This window comes from Humulus lupulus, chromosome 5, assembly GCF_963169125.1.
Source record: "Humulus lupulus chromosome 5, drHumLupu1.1, whole genome shotgun sequence".
Classification (NCBI taxonomy): domain Eukaryota; kingdom Viridiplantae; phylum Streptophyta; class Magnoliopsida; order Rosales; family Cannabaceae; genus Humulus; species Humulus lupulus.
This window is the reverse complement of record NC_084797.1, coordinates 45762336-45777891: the sequence shown is the minus strand read 5'-3', so window position 1 is coordinate 45777891 and position 15556 is coordinate 45762336.

Genomic DNA, 15556 nt, shown 5'->3' with positions numbered 1-15556 from the left:
CGTAACCTTTGAGCTACCTAGGATCAAACCTAAAACCCCTTCGGCTTATACACCCCAAACAAGTATTCAAACCAATTTACCATTAGAATTGTCTTTGAAAAACTCATAAAGTTTGCCCAATTTTATGAAAACCTTGTTTCTAAATAAGCCTAATATCTTGCATTTAGCCTAAATCGAATCCTATCACCTATTTACAAACAGACGTATCCTAAACGACATTGGGCAAAGGATGTTTTTCACAGTAGAAAGAAAAAAAAATCACTAGAAAACAAGGAGTTGAAAAATTAAAACCAGGTGTTGAAATACTTATAGTTGATATGATCGTCTTAGAGAAGTGTCGATAGGTCCACGGGAAATTTCTTGAAAGCCTCTGAGAATCCAAAAGGCGATGGAGGGTTTTTGGGAGAAGTTGGAGAAAAAAAAAGGAAATTTTGTTTTTCGAAAAGGAAATATTTCGAATGCAAAGGTTGTGAGGATTCAGGTCTGATCACCCTATTTATATGTAAACTACGGGAATTAATTTGGGCCATCTGATTGGGTTTGCTCGAGATCCAAAGTCCAAGATTAGATGAACCATATGGCGGCAAAAAGTTGACAGGACATTTGTCACAGTCCTCGAAACCGGAATGGATGCCAATTGCAGGCATGTCAGAAAGTGATGAGATCAAGTACGAGTAAGAGCTTGGGGAACAAATGTTGTACCCTAAAATTAGCACGAGTTCAATTACTAAGCTTGGGTACAGCTGATAGATGAATATGTGGAAAAATAGCCAAGTAGGTTATTTGGTTAACGATGATGTGAGCAGCTCGAGACTTAGTCTAGTTCGTACATGATACACATGTTATTATCAGATCACCTCTTAGGATGACAATTGAGTTCGAGACTTATAATGACCAAATCCAACTTTGGGTGCTCTGAGTTTACTGTGAGCTAGGGTTCAGACATGTAGAGTCCCTCGTACATGATGCACATGTTATTATCAGATCACCTCTTAGGATGACAATTGAGTTCGAGACTTATAATGACCAAATCCAAGTGCTCTGAGTTTACTGTGAGCTAGGGTTCAGACATGTAGAGTCCCAGAATGTTTGCACATGATACACATGTTATTATCAGATCACCTCTTAGGATGACAATTGAGTTCGAGACTTATAATGACCAAATCCAACTTTGGGTGCTCTGAGTTTACTGTGAGCTAGGGTTCAGACATGTAGAGTCCCAGAATGTTTGCTTAGCCTAGTTAGATAGTAGTAGTAGTAGTAGTAGTAGTAGTAGTAGTAGTAGTAGTAGTAGTAGTAGTAGTGGTAGTAGTAGTAGTAGTAATTTTATTTTTATTTTTATTTTTAAAACAAGCTTTGACTCCTTAGACTTCCCTCTGAACGATTTGACCGAGTCCTAAGCCTTTGACTGAAGAATATTCAAATATTTTCAATTAAATTCATTATTTTTATTCAAAGCCGAAAAGAAGATTTTTATTCCTAGAACTCTATAAAAATGTCTTAGAACCTAGCCCTTCTCCTCACTCTTCAGCTGTGATCAGACTCCAAGGTGCTAGTACTACCATAGAGTGATACACACTTGGGTTGGGAAAAAACTTTGCCATTCTTAAGCTTTATAAAATACTTGGCAAGTGAGGTTTAGTGTATTTCTTTATTGGAGTTAGACCAATCCATAAGGTCAACTAAGGTACTCTTATTCTTTAAAACTCTTTAGGTTTCTTTAGTTCATTTTATTCAAATCCTAAATTTCGCTATTGGTTCTTGATTAGGTTCTTAAAACTTAAGTTCTTTCTTGGTAAGTTTCTTCTTGATGGTTTAGTTTCCACATTCATTCTTTATTCTTTAGAAATACTCACCATTTGTATTGTTTGTTTTAGGAGTGTTCCAAATCCCGTCCTTGTTCTCATATCCCGGTGTTGGTTAGGAAAATATGATAGATTTTATGTGCTTATATGTTATGTTATGTTATGATATGTTATATAATATGTTTATGCTATGATATGTATATGTATGATATGTTTTAGTTCTTGGGTATATGTTTTGTTTAGATAACAAGCATATAATTTGTTTAGATAACAAATAACTTGTTTAGATAACAAGTCCCAATAGTATATTCCTTGGGCATATGATTTGTTTAGATAACAAGCCCCATAAATTTATATGACTTGTTTAAATAACTAGCCCTATAGAATTATGGGCATATGATTGCCTAGCCAGCAAGCCCCAAGATGTATGATGGCCATTGTAATAGATGGTTTTGTAGCCATATATTTTATAGTGTATGCTTATGATATATGATATATGTTTTAGATAGTCTTATGTTCTTTTATAGTATTTGATGTAGTTTATTTCTTATGTTTACGATGTATGTTTTGTTTTTAGTAGATTTTCCTTGCTGGGCATTAGACTCATTCCTTTATTTTAGTGTGATGCAAGAAAATGATTATGGATGTGGAAGGATTCTTGGTAGCATGGCATGTGTGTTGATGATGAATGGAATGGATGGGCTGCGTGTCGATCGAGGATGACATTTATTTTAATCTTTTGAAATATGTCTCTTTTTTAATTCCGCATTCAACTTTTTTTGAACTTGTTTTTAAAGCTATGTTTTATGTTTTGTAAACAATGGGATCCCATACCATATCACATTTTATTTTACATTTTTAATAAAGACATGCTATTTCTTATATTTTGGGTTTTCAATAAAGGCATGTTATTTCTTATGTTTGTATCGAAATAGTAACTATGTCTAGTAGTTTTAATGGTCCAAGGTCTTAGAAATAGTTGGGTCATTACAGTTGGTATCAAAGCAACGGTCCATTTACATGAAGTTCTCCTTGATACACACGCTCAAGCTCTGAATCTAACCGCCAATGTAAGTGTTTATGTTATAGTTGTTATGATTATGTGTATTAGCCCTTATGTTTTCAGTTAAGAATATTTATAAATTAGTTTATTTTTTTCGTTATTTTTTTTATTTATTATCTTTGCATTTATGATTGTATATAGTGAAAATATTTTTCCAAATAAATATCATTGTTATTTTTGAATGACATGTATGAGTTTGATTTTCTTTTACAATCATAATAAATAATGACCATGTTCTGTGAGGGTGGATAGGAATCAATGAACCGAGTTCTAAATTGAGAGTTAGGGACTCATAGTAGTGGGAATGATTTTACTGATCCTAGCCTTCCCTCAATATGGTTAACTTTTGAACAACGATGAGTTTCGAGCCTGAGAATTAAGTCATATAGGATGATTAGAAACAAACTTAGAAAATAATAAAGATGGTTATTTTTTTTCTAAGTATAGAAACACACCTTAATTAAAAGAAGGCTTATAAATTTTTTCATAAGAAGTCATAATTAATAGGTCCAAGTTATGTTTGCTAAGATTAAGTTTTTGCCTTAGAGCCTATTAGGGTAAGTTCTAATATGTTTTCTCGACTATTAGAACTTTGTTGAAGATGTCGCTTAGAAGGTCTGCACGCACGAATGTCGATGCCTCTAGCGCCGCCCATGAAACTAATAAAGCCCTTCTAGTTCGCAGAAGAGAAGTGCGTGCTACCGCTACTGCTGCTAATCAAAGTGGGCCAACGCCGCCGCCGTCGATGGACATCACTGCAAAAATTGCAAGACTACGACAACAAGTGGAGGAATTCTATAGCAACAGAGACAACAGACTCAGCCTCCGCCTCCGCCGCAACCACAGCCTCAGAAAATGGCTCAAGTACCCCATCAAGTAGGTCCTTTTGGGGGATGGCCAATGGCGAACCATGCGCCATACCCAGCTCAGCACATGGAGCTAATCTATGAGTGGTTTTGTAAGTGATACGCTCCAAACTTTGAAGGGACAACAGACCCCTTTGAGGCAGAAGAATGGCTCAAAAATGTAGAGCTGATCATAGCGCATATGAATCTTGGCAATGCAGACCACATATCTTGTGTTTCGTCTCTGCTTAAGAAGGATGCTAGAATATGGTGGGACTTAGTTCAGCAGACTAACGATGTCGCCACCATGACATGGACAAGATTTGTGGAGCTATTCCACAAGAAGTAATACAACTCGGCAGTCATCCCTACAAGGGTCGAGGAGTTCGCTAGTTTGAAGCATGGCAACTTGACGATAGTAGAATATGCTTGGTAGTTTGACAGATTAGCCAAGTTTGCACCAAAGATGGTTCCAACTGACTTTCTGAGGGTGACCAAGTTCGTTAGAGGACTAAAACCAAAGATTGAGCTAGGAGTTAAGCTAGCAAACCTGGGAAATACTACCTATACCGATGTTTTAGAAACAACAATAGAAGTAGAAAGGCTTCAAGCGAATGTTAGTAAGGAAAAGGCTAGTAAGCCTGAGCCTAAACAGCAGGGTCAACCTCATAATGGTCGAAACAACAACAACAACAGCCGCCAGCATAGCAATAGTAATAGTAATGGTCAGAAGAGAAGGCATCCAGATGATAACCAGGCCAATGGTGATAAAAGAACACGGACAAACAATGGAGGCAATAAGTTGGCTTATGTAGAATACCCGCAATGCTCTAAGTGCCAAAAGAAACATCTTGGGGAATGTCATGCAAACATCAAGGGATGCTTCAACTGTGGTCAGGAAGGTCACCGAAGGAGGCAGTGTCTCCAACTCAAGCAAGAGGAGAAAATGGACAATACAATGGTTCCTGCCAGGTTATTTGCATTAACCCAAGGAGAAGTTGATGCTAGCAATATATTGGTTATAGGTTAGATTTCTATCCTCAATAATGTATATTCTGTGTTATTTGATTCGGGAGCAATATACTCGTATATCACGTTAGGAATGATAGAGAAATTAGACAAACCTTGTAGAACTAGGTTTGTGACAGTTGCCTTCGGGTAAAATAGTCCTATCATTGCGGATAGTACGAGGCGTACCAATCAAAATCGAGGACGTAGAAATAGAAGGAGACCTGATAGAGCTGGAAATCAAAGAATTGGACATGATATTAGGCATGGACGGGCTAGCAAGGCATCGCACAACCATCGATAGCAGACGTAAGCAAGTGATGTTCGAGACTCCTGATGGTCAGAAACGATGCTATATGGGAAAAGTTTTAGGACTACATACGCTGTGTATTTCATCTCTCAAATCTTAGAGGATTATAGAAAAAGGATGTCACGCATTCTTAGCCAACATTACGGATGTGGTAAAGGAAATACCAGTAAAAGTTGGAGATTTCCACATTGTAAAGGAATTCCCAGAGGTATTTCCTAGCAAGTAGCAGGATTGCCGCCGACATGGGAGATAGACTTCCCAATCGAACTAGTACTGGGTATCGAGCCATTCGCTATGGGGAGCACCGGTTCTATTTGTGAAGAAGAAGGACGGAAGTATGCATATGTGTATAGATTATCACGAGCTGAATAAGGTGACAATTAACAATAAGTACCCGCTACCCCGACTTGATGACTTGTTTGATAAACTCCGAGGGGCAACCGTGTTTTTATAGATTGATCTACAGACTGGGTATCACAGCTCAAAGTATGGGAAGAGGATAATCCCAAGATGGCTTTTAGAACTCGTTATGGACATTACGAGTTTCTAGTTATGTCTTTTGGTCTTACCAACGCTCCAACTGCGTTTATGGATTTAATGAATAGGGTCTTTATGGAATATTTGGACGAATTCATCGTAGTGTTCATCGAAGATATCTTGGTGTACTCAAAGGAAGAAGTTGAACATGAGGAACATTTAAGGTTGATCTTGTTAGGACTAAAGGAGCATCTACTTTACGCCAGGTTCAAAGAGTGCGAAATTTGGCTTTCGCAAGTAACGTTCCTCGGGCACATAGTATCCAAGGAGGGAGTTGCAGTAGACCCATCTAAGGTAGAGTCTATAAAGATTGGCCAAGACCAAAGAATGCATCTAAGGTAAGAAGTTTTATGGGACTAGCAAGCTATTATTGGAGGTTCGTAGAAGGCTTTTCTAAGATAGCCACTCGGTTTACCAACCTAACCCGGAAACAGCAAAGGTTCAACTGGACTGATAAGTGTGAAGAGAGTTTCCAGTTGCTTAAGGATATGCTCAACACTAGTACTTTATGTACCGACACCCAATGATAAGTTTGTAGTATATTACGATGCGTCGAAGCAAGGATTGGGTTGTGTGCTAATGCAGAATGATAAGGTGATAGCCTACGCCTCAAGGAAAATGTAGTTGATGATGCGCTAAGTTGGAAGAATTATGGAAGTCTAGCATCATTAGCTGGAATAGAAAAGCTGCTACAGCAGGAGCTGATCAATGCTGGAATAGAAGTAGTCATTGGTAACCTGACTAACTTGTCCATCCAGCCGAGCCTGTTAAAAGATATACGGATTGGGCAAGGACATGATGACACATTAGTAGCACATATGGATGTAGTTAGAGAAAGGAAGGCCACAGATTTCCCAATATCTAGTTAGGGGTTATTAAGATACAAGGATCAAGTAATGATGCCAAATGATCAAGGGATTAAGATGAAGGCTTTAGAAGAAGCGCACAATACCCCATACTCAGTTCACCCAGGGTCGACCAAGAGGATCACTATCTTAAGGCAATGTATTAGTGGAGTATGTGTCTAAATGCTTGGTATGCCAGCAAGTGAAAACAAAACATCAGAGGCCTACAGGCTTATTGCAACCACATAGCATTCCATAATGGAAATGGGATGATATAGCAAATAGATTTCATGACGGGTTTGACACGAACAAGTAAGTAGCATGATTTGGCTTGGATAGTAATAGATAGATTAACCAAGTCATTTCATTTTCTGTCTGTTAAGACTTCGTACTCAGCAACACGCAGACGTTTAAGTCCAAGAAATAGTACGCTGCATAGAATCTCTAAGACAATAGTATTCGATAGAGGATCGGTGGTTACATCGAGATCTTGGAGTAAGTATCTGTCGCTGATAGAATTCTCCTACAACAACAGCTACCAGTCAACAATCGGGATGGCACCCTACAAGCTACTTTATGGAAGAAAGGTCGATCATCGTTGCATTAGGACGAGGTAGGAGAAAGGCAACTACTTGGACCTGAAGCTATTAGACGAGTTTAGGATGTAGTAGCGCTGATTAGAAAGCATATGTTCGCTGCTCAAAGCCGTTAGAAAAGTTATGCAGATGCCAAGTGGCGTGATGTGGAATTCAAAGTCGGAGATCAAGTCTTCTTAAGGATATCTCCTATGAAAGGTATGAAGCGGTTCGGGAAGAAACGCAAGCTTAGTCCCAGGTTTATAGGCCCTTTTGAGATATTGGACAAAGTGGGAGCAGTTGCATATAGATTAGCCCTACCGTCAGCTCTAGCAGATAGTCACAATGTGTTCCACATATCGATGCTGCAAAGATATGTGTCAAACCCATCTCACGTCCTCAAATATGATATGGTAGCACTCCAGAAAGACTTGAGTTACGAGGAACGACCGGCTAGCATCCTAGATAGAATGATGAAAGAATTACGGTCTAAGAGTTTTCCGTTAGTCAAGATCCCATGGAGTAATAGTTCTGAATGGGAGGCAACGTGGGAGTCGGAAGAAGACATGTTAACCCGGTATCCGGAATTGTTTGATAAGTAAATTTCGGGTACGAAATTCTTTTTAGTGGGGGAGCATTGTAGAGTCCCAGAATATTTACTTAATTAGCTAGATAGTAGTAATAGTAGTAGTAGTAGTAGTAGTAGTAGTAGTAGTAGTAGTAGTAGTAGTAGTAGTAGTAGTAGTAGTTAGTATTAGTTTGTAGTATGTTAGATTCCGTGGATTTTGGTTCAAGTCAGGACTTAGTTGGAAACTCATAGCAATAGTAATGAATTTTATAAGTTTAACCTATAGTTTAAGAATATTAATTATAACATAAGGTTTGATTGATATTGCTGGTCCGTATTATTTATTATAACCTAAGATTTAGACAGAGACAATAAGAATATGACACTTGTCATAAGCATGATTATTAAGGAATTAGAGTTTGTTATTTTATGGTTAGTTAAGAAATTTGTGGATTAGGTTGTAATTTAGATAATTAAATAGATTTTCCCGTAACTTTAGGATACTATAACTTCCGACCTATTTTTGACCCAGTTATATTATGAATTTCGAAAAATTGTATTTCTAGAAAGTTGTAGATAATTGAATTATCTTTTTAACGGTATAAATATGGTCTAAATCTGAGTCTTAAAGCTCCAGTTTTGTAAATTTTACTACAGGTGAGTTTAGAGTTACGAGATTTAGGAAGTTAGAAGTTAGGATTCTATTTTTTATATTATTTTTATTTTTAATTTTTAAAACCAGCTTTGACTCCTTAGACTTCCTTCTGAACGATTTGACCGAGTCCTAAGCCTTTGACTGAAGAATATTCAAATATTTTCAATTAAATTCAATATTTTTATTCAAAGCCAAAATGAAGATTTTTATTCCTAGAACTCTATAAAAATGACTTAGAACCCAGCCCTTCTCCTCACTCTTCAGCTGTGATCAGAATCCAAGGTGCTAGTACTACCATAGAGTGATAAACACTTGGGTTGGGAAAAAGCTTTGCCATTCTTAAGCTTTATAAAATACTTGGCAAGTGAGGTTTAGTGTATTTCTGTATTGGAGTTAGACCAATCCATAAGGTCAACTAAGGTACTCCTATTCTTTAAAACTCTTTAGTTTTCTTTAGTTCATTTTATTCAGATCCTAACTTTCGTTATTGGTTCTTGATTAGGTTCTTGAAACTTAAGTTCTTTCTTGGTAAGTTTCTTCTTGATGGTTTGGTTTCCACATTCATTCTTTATTCTTTAGAAATACTCACCATTTGTATTGTTTGTTTTAGGAGTGTTCCAAATCCCATCCTTGTTCTCATATCCCGGTATTGTTAAGGAAAATATGATAGATTTTATGTTCTTATATGTTATGTTATGTTATGTTATGATATGTTATGTTATAAGTTTATGCTATGATATGTATATGTATGATATGTTTTAGTTCTTGGGTATATGTTTTGTTTACATAACAAGCATATAATTTGTTTAGATAACAAATAACTTGTTTAGAAAACAAGTCTTAATAGTATATTCCTTCGGCATATGATTTGTTTAGATAACAAGCCCCATAAATTTATATGACTTGTTAAGATAACTAGCCCTGTAGAATTATGGGCATATGATTGCCTAGCTAGCAAGCCCCAAGATGTATGATGGCCATTGTAATAGACATTTTTGTAGCCATATGTTTTATAGTGTATGCTTATGATATATGATATATGTTTTAGATAGTCTTATGTTCTTTTATAGTATTTGATGTAGTCTATTGCTTATGTTACCATATATGTTTTGTTTTTAGTAGATTTTCCTTGCTGGGCATTAGGCTCATTCCTTTATCAGTATCTCATGCTTCCAAGCAATTCAGTGAATAACAACATACATAGCTCATCTCAGGCACATAAGCACACATATACACATTACCAAACCTTGACTTGAGCTTATCTCCAGCAGCGAATGTACATGTCCAGGCTGTCTTCAGGAACCCTTAGACCTAGGACGCTCTGATACAAAGTTGTAATGCCCTGGATAGCCAAGACCGTTACATTGTGTACTTATAAAGGTGCAAGACTTGCTAACCAAGTCATTATTTTCAAATCGTGTCACTAAACATGTAAGAGCTATGGTTATAAAGGTTTCGGTCTCAAAAGAATCATTTCATATATTTAAACTGTAGTAAACATGGGATCCCATATGAAAACGAAGTTAGAATAAATTTACAGACTCCTAAAAGTACATGAATATCCACTAGCCATAATAAGGAAAAACAGATAGTCTTTAGGTTCCATGTCCTTGCTTGGATCTCAACCGTGGCGGCCGAGCACCTGGCTATGTACATTCTGCTCGCTGAGCTCTCTAATGAGGGCTGATCAAATTTGCCCTTGCCTTTACCTGCACCACGTAGCACCCGTGAGCCAAGGCTCAGCAAGAAAACATCATAAACAACTCAAACAATGATAACAGACAAATAGTTCAATGTGCATGTATTCCCATCAGATAATCCTCAAAACATATTCAGCATATACAATCCATTTCAAGATACATTCTACCACATATAATACTTATATCACATAATATTCAGGGCCGACGACTTAGGCCGCACCCTCTGTTTAACCCACTGACTCCGGCCCGCTAAAACCGAGCTCAGTGCATAATAAGCTGTCCTCGGCTACCAGTGGCCGATCCGCGCCCTGTGCACTAGTGAAACCCTTGGCACCCTTAGGTCGTTGGTTCACTAAATGGCTTGCATGGCATAATACCATCTTTTCAAGCATTTGCAATAGGGAGCCCTTAGTCCCATCATATATTTTCAACCAGGTGCAGTTTTCTTACCTTTAGTCTGTGCAGTTATTGAATTACGAGCAACGCCTCTCAAGCACGATCCATTCCCGAGCCTAAGCCTTTATCACCTAGTCACAACCAAAGTATAGGGTTCCATTAATACTCCAATATAGATTTCCAATTACAAAACTAACCCCCGATATTCCAAATCCCATCAAGCACGGTGGTGAAACCAAACCTGAGCACACTAGACCACCTTCCCGTGCCTAAAACCTTCAAAAATTCATGTGTGCAACCAAGGGCTGCGACCCCTGAAGCTTAGCCGCGGCCCTTCCCTAAAACAGAACCATACCCACGTTGAACCACACACGCGCCGCGGCCCTTGCCTTGGGCGCCGCGACGCTCTCCCTTGGTCGAGCCTCCTTGGCTCCTTTGCATGCTAGGGCCGCAGCGCTCTAGAATAGAGCCGCGGCCCTCCCTTTCGAACCCAGAATTTACACCATTTCTAATTCTGAAACCTCACCTTAAACCATCCCAAAGCTCCCCAACTCCTAACCAATTAATCCTAACTCCTTTAGCATGATCTAAACAACATAATTCCACGGAAAACACAGCCTAACACACTCTAATCTTCTCTTTTCAATTTCTGAAACCCAAGAGCTATAAACATTCAAACTAGCCATTCAAACCCAATTTAAAACCTCTAAACCAGGAGTTGAAACTTACCTTTGCTGTTGAATCACTTCACCCAGCCATAGCCCAGCTAAGTTCCCAAGTTTCCTTCTTAATTCTACCTTAAAACATCAAAACCATAGTTGTTTCAACACTTAACCAAAACCCAGCTAGAACTCAGAATTCAACCACAGAAAAGAAGATTAGATGCTTACCTTAATCCCTGTTTTAATTCTTGATTTACTCCTGAGCTAAACCTCCTAATCCTTACCACCAATCTCAGAAATTCCAGCTTGTTACCCTGTTTTCTGTGTTTTCTTTCCTTTGTTTTCCCTTGAGCGTGAGGGAGAGCTGAGGTAAAGGCTCTTAGTCAGTTTGTGTTTTTCTTCTAAAAGCTTCCTCATGTCTAACTTACCTGTTAAGTTAATCCCGAGGCTCGGGGTGCCGGAACCGTCCCCGAGGCCAAAATGGTAAAATCCCCCAATACTCCCGCCTAGACATCCTAACCTCAAATATATCTCCATATATTTATTTTCATGACCCGATAGTCCAAATCGCTACCCGCTCTCTAACCCTAGAATCGTGTTGAGTCGTGCTCAGCGAACCTGTCCACATAATAATGTGGTTCTCACATATATCACATATTTATTTCATATCATATTACCACATAATACCATAAATTATCATATAAACATTACTAAACATATAATTACCCATTTAATCACAATTATTCTATTAATGCCCTCCTGGCACACTAATCAAGGCCCTTAAGCCTTATTAGCGATTTTCGGTCGTTACAACTATCCCCTCCTAATGAGAATTTTGTCCTCGAAATTTACCTGAATAGCTCGGGATGTTGATCCCGCATCGCCCTTTTTAACTCACAGGTTGCTTCCTCGACCTTGCTATTCCTCCATAATACTTTCACTAACGGAATCGTCTTATTCCGCGGAACTTTATCCTTCCAATCCAAAATCTGAACTGGTCTCTCCTCATAGGACAAGTCTGTCTGCAGCTCTAAATTTTCATATCTCAACACATGTGTTGTATCTGAAACATATTTCCGCAACATAGAGACATGGAACACGTTATGAACTCCTGATAGTGACGGTGGCAAGGCCAGCCTATAAGCCACCTGCCCGACCCTCTCTAGAATCTCAAAGGGTCCAACGAATCGAGGGCTCAGCTTGCCCTTCACTCCAAACCTCTTCACACCCCTCAACGGTGAAACTTGCAGAAACACGTGGTCCCCAACCTGGAACTCCACGCTCCTACGCTTAGGATCAGCGTAGCTCTTCTGTCTACTCTGCAAGGCAAGCATCCTAGCTCGAATCTTTTCAATGGCCTCATTAGTCTTCTGAACCATATCTGGCCCCAAATATCTTCTCTCACCCATCTCATCCCAGTGAATAGGCAATCTGCACTTCCTTCCATATAACATCTCATAAGGAGCCACCCCAATTGTGGTCTGATAACTGTTGTTAAATGAGAACTCGATCAATGGGAGATACTTATTCCACGAACCCTCAAAGTCAATCACACATGCCCTAAGCATGTCCTCCAATACCTGAATCATCCTCTCAGACTGTCCATCAGTCTGAGGATGAAAAGCTGTGCTAAACTTCAACTGAGTCCCCATGGCTCTCTGCAGAGCTCCCAAGAACTTAGAGGTAAAGATAGGGTCTCGATCAGATACAATAAACTTTGAAACCCCATGGAGATGAACTATCTCCCTCACATACAGCTCCGCATACTGTTTCACGATATAAGTTGACCTCACTGGTAGAAAATGAGCTGACTTGGTGTACCTGTCTACTATCACCCACACCGAGTCATGAAGTCCAACTGTCCTGGGTAATCCTCTCACGAAATCCATCGTAATATCCTCCCACTTCCACTCTGGGATACCCAAAGGCTGCAGCAATCCTGCTGGTTGCTGATGCTCAGCCTTAACCTGCTGACAGGTTAAACATCTAGATACATACTCAACTACATCCTTCTTCATCCCGGGCCACCAATATAATGTCCGTAGATCCTGATACATCTTCGTGGTACCCAGATGAAGTGAGTATGGCGTAGTGTGGGACTCATCCAATATCTCACGCCTAATCCCCTCATCTGCCGAAACACATATCCATCCCTGATATCGGAGCAAACATGTCTCTGAAACTGAATAATCCTTAGTTGTCCCCGCTAAGGCATGCTGCCTACTGTCCTACAACTGCGCATCTGTCAACTAACCCTCCTTGACCCGCTCTAGCAAGTTCGACTGCAAAGTGATATTAGCTAACTGGCCCACCACCAGTTCTATCTTTGCCCTGACCATCTCATCAGCCAATTCTCTCGAGATCTGAGTATAACTATACAACTGTCCTGGGCCCCTCCGGCTCAACGCATCTGCCACCACGTTGGCTTTCCCAGGGTGGTAAAGGATATCACAATCATAATCCTTAACCAACTACAACCAACGTCTCTGTCTCATATTCAGATCCTTCTAAGTGAAGAAATACTTCAGACTCTTATGGTCAGTGTATATCTCGCACTTCTCTCCATACAGATAATGACGTCAAACCTTCAGTGCAAATACCACTGCTGCTAACTCCAAATCATGAGTCAGATACCTCTGCTCATAATCCTTTAGCTGTTGAGATGCATAGGCTATAACTCTCTCATTTTGCATCAGCACACAGCCTAAGCCCAACCTCGATGCATCACAGTAAACCACGAACTTCCCTTCCTCGGAAGGAAGACTCAACACAGGCGCAGAGATAAGTCGTCGCTTCAATTCTTGGAAGCTATTCTCACACTTCTCTGTCCAGATGAACTTTTGATTCTTTCTTGTCAATTCTGTCATTGGTGAAGAGATCTTTGAAAACCCCTCTACAAACCGCCTGTAGTAACCAACCAACCCAAGGAAACTCCGCACCTCCGAGGCATTCCTCGGCCTCGGCCAATCTCTAACTACTTCTACCTTGGACGGATCTACCTTAATCCCTTCTGCCCCAACTATATGTCCAAGAAAGGTCACCTCTGGTAGCCAGAACTCACACTTCTTAAACTTGGCGTACAACTGATGCTCCCTTAACCTCTGTAAAACCTGTCAGAGATGCTGCTCATGTTCTGTCTCTGAACTGGAGTATAACAAAATGTCGTCAATGAAGACAATGACGAACTGGTCCAAAAAGTCCTTCAACACCCTGTTCATCAGATCCATGAAAGCTGCTGGGGCATTGGTTAGACCAAAAGACATGACCAAAAACTCATAATGCCCATAACACGTCCGGAAAGCTGTCTTTTGTATATCCTCATCTTTGATCCTCAGCTGGTGATAACCAGATTGAAGATCAATCTTTGAGAACACCGTCTTACCTTGCAGCTAATCGAACAAGTCATCAATCCTAGGTAGAGGGTACATATTCTTAATAGTTAACTTGTTCAATTCTCTGTAATCGATGCACATCCTCAGAGTCCCGCCCTTCTTCTTAACAAACAACACTGGAGCGCCCCATGGAGAGTAGCTAGGCCTGATAAACCCTAAATCCAAAAGTTCTTGCAACTGTATCTTCAACTCTTTCAATTCTGCTGGTACCATCTTGTATGGTGTCCTAGATACTGGTTTTGTCCCCGGTGCCAACTCAATCTCAAACTGTATCTCCCTACGCGACGGCAACCCTGGTAAATCCTCAGGGAAGACATCCAAGAACTCACATACCAATCTGGTCTCACCCGGCCCTACCGGCATAACTCTGGTGGTATCCACCACACTAGCCAGAAAACCTATGCATCCCCCCTGCAGCAAGTCCTTGGCTCTCAATGCTGAAATCATAGGTACACGGGGTCTAGACACCGCACCCACAAAGACAAAAGGTTCCTCGCCCTCAGGCTCAAAGGTAACCATCTTCTTCCTACAATCAATTGTAGCCCCATACCTAGCCAGCCAATCCATTCCTATAATCATATCAAAGTCTCCCAAATCTAATTCAATCAAATCCACCGAGAGTTCCCTACCATCAACCATCACTGGCAGTGCCCTAATCAACCTCCTAGAGACTACCAGTTTCCCTGTAGGCAACAAAGTCCCAAACCCCGCAGTCCGATACTCACTAGGTCTACACAGTCTATCAATCACTCTACTAGAAACAAAAGAATGTGTAGCACCAGAATCAATCAATATTGTAAAAGGAAAGCCAACACTAGAAAGCTGACCTGTCACTACTGAGGGACTAGCCTCAGCCTCTGCCTGAGTCAAGGAGAATACTCAAGCTGGAGTCAAGCTATCCACCTTTCCTGCTTCACCTTTCTTCACCATTGGGCATTCTTTCCTAAGATGCCCCACTGCCCCACACACAAAACATGCCTTGGCCCGACACTCGCCCAGATGGCGTCTTCTACACCTCGGGCACTCTAGGTAGGTCCGCCATGCCTCACTGCCACCCTGACCACCCCGACCCCTCCTATCAGGACTAGGAGCGGGCGACGTGTCAGGAGTCTTCCTCTTGAAGTCACTGGGGCCTCCGCCCCTACCTGCCCCTGAATAAGGAGGCACCGTCCTGCGGCTCTCCCACCTTACCGTG